Source organism: Chelonoidis abingdonii, chromosome 9 (genome assembly GCF_003597395.2).
Source record: "Chelonoidis abingdonii isolate Lonesome George chromosome 9, CheloAbing_2.0, whole genome shotgun sequence".
In the NCBI taxonomy this organism is placed as follows: Eukaryota; Metazoa; Chordata; order Testudines; family Testudinidae; genus Chelonoidis; species Chelonoidis abingdonii.
The window spans coordinates 6,849,811-6,857,597 of record NC_133777.1 but is presented as its reverse complement, the minus strand read 5'-3'; positions in this window follow the sequence as shown (position 1 = coordinate 6,857,597).

Below are 7,787 nucleotides of genomic sequence, written 5' to 3'. Positions count from 1 at the left end.
GGGTGGGATGGGGGGCAGGGCGGGGGAGGGAGTACAGTGTAAAAGGGTTACTGATGATGTTGTCTTACTCTGGAACAGCTGGACAATGAGAGCTTTCCAGTCCTCCATATCTCACTCTGATCTGATCTGAGATGTTGCCTTCAGCAAACCTCATGGTGTCTGTCTGTATATATGTGCTCGACATGAGAAAAAAAATGGCCTGATATTTGAAACAACACTTTGCTCTTTTGGTTTGGTTTTTCATTTTCAGCCCCGGTCCCCTGCTGCGAGCCCGGGGGGTGGGGGGCGCATGTGGGCAGGCGGGGGGCGACTGGTGGAGGCTGCTGCGGGTGGCAGTTGGTGTGTGCATGGGGAGACGGAAACGTGGTTCTGGCCCTCGGAGGTTCCCCTGCTGCAGCCACACTGAAGGCTGGGCTGAGCTTCAGGATGGGAAGAGGGAGTTTGATCTCAACCCTGCATTGTCTCTGGGCCTTCAGCGCCTCCCTCTTGCCCCTACTCCTCTCCCTCTGAATCGGACTTGTGTACTGGTGTGTGCTACTCTAGGGGGAGCATTGTGTGCGCCCACAGCAGCTCAGGCAGGGAGTGACAAGCAATACTTAGCCATTAGATCAGTCTGGACCCTGCCCTGGCTGCTGGCTTCAGCAACCCGGCACGCCATTCTTCCCTCTGTACCCAACGCTGCCTGCTGCTGCTGTGTGCCATGCAAGAATCCCAATCCCTCCCTCCTCCCCCGCCATGTGCGCTGGTGAGCTTTACGGCTGCGTTTTCCCCGCTGCTTGGGCTAGATAAGAGTGCATCATTGTCATAACCAGGAACCACAAAGTGACCAAGGTGCCTGGCTGGCAGCTGGGTTCTAAGGAGCAGACATAGATTTTGTCACTTGTCCTAGTCACCTTGCTGGGCAGGGATTTGTCAGATCTTACCCTCTCCGCAGGGCTGGCCTGGCTCAGTACGTGGCTGAGAGGCCACCTACACTCACCCAGCACCCTGCCCTGGGGGTCACACCTGGGTCAAGCTCCCATCTCTCCGGTGTGCTGGAAACTGGACTTCTGGGCCACTCAGACCGCCCCAGCATTTTTTCACCTCAGCAAGGGCTGTAGCTCATCTGCTCTGTGCTGCTCGACAGCCGCCCCTTGTGCCCCGGCATTGGTGGGAGTTCAGGTGGGCGAAGGGCACTCCCTCACCATACCCTGTGATGAGCTGGCAGCCACCAAGCGGAGCAGACAGTTCAGTAGCTGAGTAGCTGTAGCCTGAGCTGACCCAAACAGCCACTGGCATCACCTCCCGCTTGAAAGCGCGCTCTTAGAAATAGGCCTCTGTGACAGGAAAGGTGATGGGGTCTGCAGTGCCCTCTCTTGTTGCTGGGTTGGGTGACCCCTGGGGCTGGCTAACTGGGATCCAGCTGGAGGTGGGTGGGGCTGGAAGCAATTCTAGCTTTGTTCCCATCCTTTTTTTAAAACTAATGAGTCCTGAACTCACAGATGCCTAACCAGGCGACCTTCCAGCGCCCCTTGTTAGAATTGCCCTCGGAGAGCAGCCAGCAACCATTTAGAGCTGTGGGAATTTACCAGCTCCTTCCCCTATGCATACACACTCCCCTCCATGAAGCCGGCATACAGGCGCCCCGTGTCTGGTTCCCCAGCATTGCTGGTTGCAGAGACACTTGTGTAACCGTGACCTGGCCCCTTTGCCACTTAGCTGATTCATTCCATGATGTCCCAGCCCATTCATTGTTCCCACATGCTGCCTCCATCACAGAGGCTGGATGGGATAGTAAATGGATTGGGCTAAATGGGATGGAAACAGCCCACTATTGCAGAACTAGACCCGCCCAGCCCATGAGTGTGTTGGCCTGTTGACACCAATGAGATGACCTATGGGAGATTTCCAAAATCCGATCCATGATAGTCAGCAACGTAGAGACACGAACTAGAGCCGCACGCACAGTTTAAAGGGGTCAAAGGCAGTTTGAGTTGGTATTTGTCCGAGCATGTTGGATGGCATCATTACTGAGGATTGGCCATGCTGCCATACACCGGAAAGAATAAGCCCGTCTGAATATAACTTGCCATAGAACCTCAGCATTACGAACGCCAGATTTACGAACTGCCCAGGCAATCACACCCCTCATTTAGAACTGGAATTACACAATCAGGCAGCAGCTGAGACCAAAAACAAAACAAAACAAAAGCAAATCCAGTGCAGGACTGTGTTAAACATCAACTACTAAATGGAAAGCAGCATTTTTCCTCAGCATAGTAAAGGTTCAAAGCTCTTTTCAGTCAATGTTCAGTTGTAAACATTTGAAAGAACCACCATGATGTTTTGTTCCTAGTTACGAACCTTTCAGAATTATGAACAACCTCCGTTCCCGCTGCGTTTGTAACGCTGAGGTTCTACTTATGTATATATAGAGAGAGAGAACTGATAGCTGTTTAACATCACGCTCGGGGAATCACACATGGATGGATGTGAGCAACAACCCCCCACCTCCCCCGGCCTATCCCCGACAGCCTAAGCAGTTGTTCCATTGCACCAGACAAGAATCTGGCCCTCTCCCCAAGCATAGCCAATTCACCTATTGTAACCTGTCTGTTGGTAGTAGTGTGCGCGTTTCATGCTGCCACGCTTGGCTAGCCATCTCAGCACCACTCACCTCGCCCTCAATGTTTGCTGGCCAAGAAATATCTGTTGTTACAGAAGCTTGCCATGGACCATGGGAAAAAAAACTTATCTGCGTCCCTGGCACCATTGCCTGAAATCCTGGCTATTTTTGGTGGCATCTTGTACATATGACTGTAAAATGGTAAATCGTGTGTATTATATATTGCCTCATTATATAGTGTATATATATGTATACATATACATATATATAATATATATGAAGACTGTAAATGTTAAGACTAGTGTACTTATTAGTATATTGCTTCACACTGAAGATTGTGTGTAACAAGCTGTTTCTAAAAGATGTTTATTTTCCTTAAGAGTAAAAAACAGGTCATTGCATTCAGAACGTCAATAAAGATTCAACAATTGTTTTGGAAGTATGTGGACGTCCAGGCGTAGCCTGTTTTTCTCTCGCCAACCCGCCTCCCCTGGGAACAGCTGAGGAAGAGAATGCAGGTTGCAACAATGATTTCCTGCCGGGCCTTTTGTCACCAGCAGTGGTTGTCGCTGACTCCCCATTCCCATCTGGGAGTGTTTGTTCCTAGGAGGGTCCCCTCTGTGCACACATCCCAGGATGACATGAGCAAGTGGAGTTCTGCCCTTTCCTCCCCCTTGGCCCTCCTTCAGGGACCATGCTAGAATGGCCAGCGAGGCTGGTAGCCTGTCTTCATGCTGCAGCACAGCACGGGATGGGGATTGCTCACCCCCGTGGTTGACTGGTGTCCTGGTTGCTGTTCTGCTTTCTGCAAGGCTGCTTGTCTCTTCCGGCCCAGTGAGCCAAACCTCCCTGTCTACCTCCCACGCTTGACTGCTGCGTCCTCCTCCTGGGGTCTTGCCAACATCCACAAAGCCCAGCCTTGCTCCTGGCCTGACTGAGTCATCTTCCCCCGCTCCACTGACTCCCCTTGTTTCAGCCCAATATGGTCCAGCTTCTGGGCTCGGAGCCCCTTCCTGCATCTGCCCCAGCCCAGGGTCCCCTCAGGTCTCCTCCTGCCAACACTACCAGTTGTGTCTGGCCAGGTATCATTAGCTCATGCAAACACCGCCCTGCCCTCTGCCATAGCAGCACCCACTCCCCAGCTGCCAAAGGGAGCCCCAAAGCCACCCTGCAGGCCGCCTCCAGACCCCCTCTGCCACCTGCCGCTATGAACGCACAGCCTAATGGCTTGAAGGAGCTGGCCTTTAGTACCATCTCCAGCCTTGTTCACCCCTGCAGAGCCTCACTGCCCAGAGGTGCTGAGAGCCGGCTTTGCTTGCGGCTGCATTGCTGCTCGACGGTGGTGCCTGCATATCAGGCACTGGCACGGCCTAGGCTCTCTGGGTTGGCAGGGGGTATCCTGCTGCTTGTAGGCAGCTGTGCCTAGCTAGAGCACAACATGGTGTTGGAAATGGCTCCCCTGAGATCCCAGCACTGCCAGATCTGGCCTGGTTGGCTTAACTGGCCTGGGGAGGGAGTGGCAGTGAGGGCCGCCCACACAAGGCTAATGTGCCCCATGCCAAGGGATGCAGGGATCTAGGCCAGTGACGCCACGGTGCTACCACTGAGCTGGGTGCGGTGCTGCAGGCTCAGCAGTCAGACCTCTCTCTGTAGCAGTGAGACACAGATAGGCTGGGGTGCCTGGCACGGGGGGGGGCGGGGCTGCTCCTTGGGCTGCTCTCCTGTTGCACTAACCCCAACGCATGCTGCTCTCACAGACCCCAGCCCTGCCAATCCAGCGGAGCAGAGTTGGGGCATGGGGCAGGTGGACCACTGCAAGGAGCCAAGTGGACTGGGGGCAAGCGGGGAGCGCAAAGGGCTGGAGAGCCAGTGAGGAGCATGCTGCCCCCTGGCATTGACAGAAGGGGGAGGGGGGCATTGCACCAGAAGCTGCACAGACACAGGTCCTGTTGGGCTACTCCAACCCGGTGCCAGCCAGAGTCCTGCCCCTTCCCGAGCATCAACCCAGCTGAAGGCTGAGGCTGTGCCTAGTGATCCCTGCATTGGTGCCGGCCCCCACCCTTCTGCTGGGAGCTGGGCATGTGAGGCAGGCACTTGCCTACAATGACCTGAGGGGCACGTAATCCCCCGCCCCCAACTCCCGCAGGCACATGGGGGGATCACGGGCGGGGGGAGAAGCTGTCCCACACAACAGGCAGGCCCATGCCCGTAGCCCCTCATTCCTGTCTGGATGGAGGCAGGGAGCCCATATCCTGTGCCCCATCCCTGGGGCCTGCAGGCTAAGCGCAGGGTAGGGCAGGGTGTGTGTGTGTGTGTGTGGGGGTGCATGTGCACACCTGAGGCTGCGCCAATGCCAATACATTGGCTCAGCTGCCAGCTCTGCCCTGTGCAGGAGCCACTGAGTGCCCATGGTGCGCCTGCAGTTACATACCCCATGGGAGGTCTCCTGTGAGTCCTACTGGCTTTGGGGTGGGGGTGGGGGGGTTGGATGTGAGCTGGCTAAGCACTTTTAGCTGAGCCCAGCCCCCTGCCTGCTGCAGGGAGTGTCCCCTAACCTGGTCGTGTTCACAGCCTCCCCTAAATAGCTCACACAAAGGACTCTAGGCAGGCTGTGCTTCCCACCACCTGTGGGGCACCACTACTCCCTGGAGCTGAGCTGTCTGGCACCGATACAGAAGCCTGGCCAGGCTTGGTCAGTTTCGGGGGGGGCGGGGGAGAGTGGGGGGGGGCGGGGGGGGGGCAGGGCAGGCAAGTGGGTCCTGAGGGACCACAGCCGGGCCAGGTGCTGCCCTGGCTGATCGTGCCATTCCCAAGGGCCCAGAGCAATTCTTCGCCCTGGGACCTGCCCTGTCTGTGCTGCTGGCTCAGCCCAGCAGTCGCCTCACTGCAGAGCCGTTGAGTGTGGCCGGGAGGCAGAGCTTGGGGCAGTGGCTCTCCAGGGGTGGGGATGCTGGGCTGTGAGGGGGCAGGGAAGATCGCTGTGTTGGGGCACTGGGCGAGGGGGGGTGTGGGTCTGTGGCAGGTGCTGGGCAGTGTAGTGGGGCTGTGGGGGGTGCTGGGCAAGGTTGGTGTTGTGCAGGACATTGCATTTGTGGCAGGGTTTGGGAGGGGGCTCTGGGCACAGTGAGCCCAGGGGGCTGTGGCCACAGGGAATCAGTGGGGTGCGGGTGGTGGTGGTCCAGTGTTGGGTGGGGAGGATATGTGGCACAGCATGGGGCATGCTGGCAGCACAGGGCTGGGCAGACCATTGTGCATTTGGCAATTGCCGGTTGTAACTAGTGCCCTCACACTGGGCTGGGCAGAGCAGGGCCACCCCTGCCATCCTATGCCCCTGGCCAGCCCCTTGGTCCAGGGACTGACCTCCCCTCGTGCCATGCTCCATTGCCCCCATAGGCATGCACAAATATTCTTGGTGCCAGGCCTACAAGGGGTAATCCAGCCCTGCTGACCACCCTGGGCATGCCCTGGCGGAGCTGCCACGGCTGGCTGAGCCTCTGCTCCAAGGGGTGGGTCCAGGCTCCCTGGTGGCGGCCCCGTGTGACACTTGGCCGTGGGGCGTGTGGTGACAGTTTAGGGTGCTCTGCTCCAGGCCGCGGAGGTGGGAGGGTAGCATAGAGCCAGCCAAGAGAGAAGGGGTCTGGAGGGGGAAGGTATAAAACACCCGTGTGGGCCCCATCTTAGCTCACATGGATGAGGCTGACTCAGTGGTGGGGTGATGTGCCCCCCCCAGGAAGAGACCCTGTCCCTGATAGCAGCAGGGGGAGTGGCGAAGGGGCCAGCTTGCTCCCACGTCCCCCTCTTCTCCCTGTTGAGCTGGGCCCAGCCCCTGGCCACCCTGTGCTGATGCCCTGGTCTCCCCTCTCCCCCTCACAGCCCAACTCCAGGAGGAGTCTGTGCCTCTGCCCTCCCTACGTACATCACAGGTGGTACCCCTGTGACACAGCACGTCCCTCCTGCCCTTAGTGAGGGAAACTGAGGCCCAGTGAGGGGGAGTGATACCCCGTAGGTAATGCAGCGAGGCAATGGCCGTCAGGAATAGAACCCAGGAGTCTTGGCTTGCCCAAGACCCTTTCCCAGCTGGACAAAGGTAGGATAGGACCATGGTGACTCTTAGAACCAGCTGGGGGCTCTAGAGACCCCCCCCCCCCCAAAGCCGAGCTGCTCTAGGCCCTCAGAAGCTGCTGCCTCTCCAGGCACCACCAAGGCTGTGATGGGAGCCAGCTGGGACAAAGGTAGGATAGGACCATGGTGACTCTTAGAACCAGCTGGGGGCTCTAGAGACCCCCCCCCCCCCAAACCGAGGCTGCTCTAGGCCCTCAGAAGCTGCTGCCTCTCCAGGCACCACCAAGGCTGTGATGGGAGCCAGCTGGGACAGGCTGTGCTCGGGGGACACTGTGCAGAGCGAGCTATGAACTCCCTCGAAGGGAGCAGTCAGCCTCTGTTCAGCTGAAATGTGAGGGCAGAGACGGGGTCCCCCAATTTCTGTAGCAAGAGGGGCCATATTGGCAACCAGCCCTTGGGAATTGACATTTGTGTTGCATCCCGCCAGGCACCCAGGGGGATTTGGCCCTAGAGTTTCATGGCAACATGAAATAGCCAAAAGCTCCAACGTTAGGGGGGCAGCTCTGAGTGCTTGGCCCTGAGCCAGCAGGAGCAGACCACGGGCACAGGGACTTCCTGCTGGGTCCATGCTAGCAGGGGCAGCTTTATGATCCGCGTGGCCCCATTAGAATACTCCGCGGTGGGGTGGCCACTCTGGGTTTTCCGTGGCACCAACGGACACCTCGCCACCGAAGACCCCTGAGCAGGGCCCGATTCCGGGGAATCAGGTGAATCAGCTTAAAGCCGGCCCTGCATGCTAGGGCCCCTGTCCCTCCAGGAGAGGCCCAGGCCAGACGCTCGTTGCACCCAGGCTGCATCACCAGAGCCGGGGGAAGCAAGGCCGAGGGCAGCACCTGGCTCCCCTGAGGTGCACTGGTTGCGGTGGGAGCCTCTTTAACCTCATTTATTGTGGGCTCAGGTGATGGGTTGGATGAAACACACCCCGGCTGGATCCTAATGGGGAGATGCGGCCATACCACTGCCACCCCCAAATGTGCCTGGCCCTGGTGAGGCTGCACTCTGTAACTGTCCCAGGGTGGGGTGTCGGGTCCAGCCCCCCACAATCCAGCACAGGCACAAC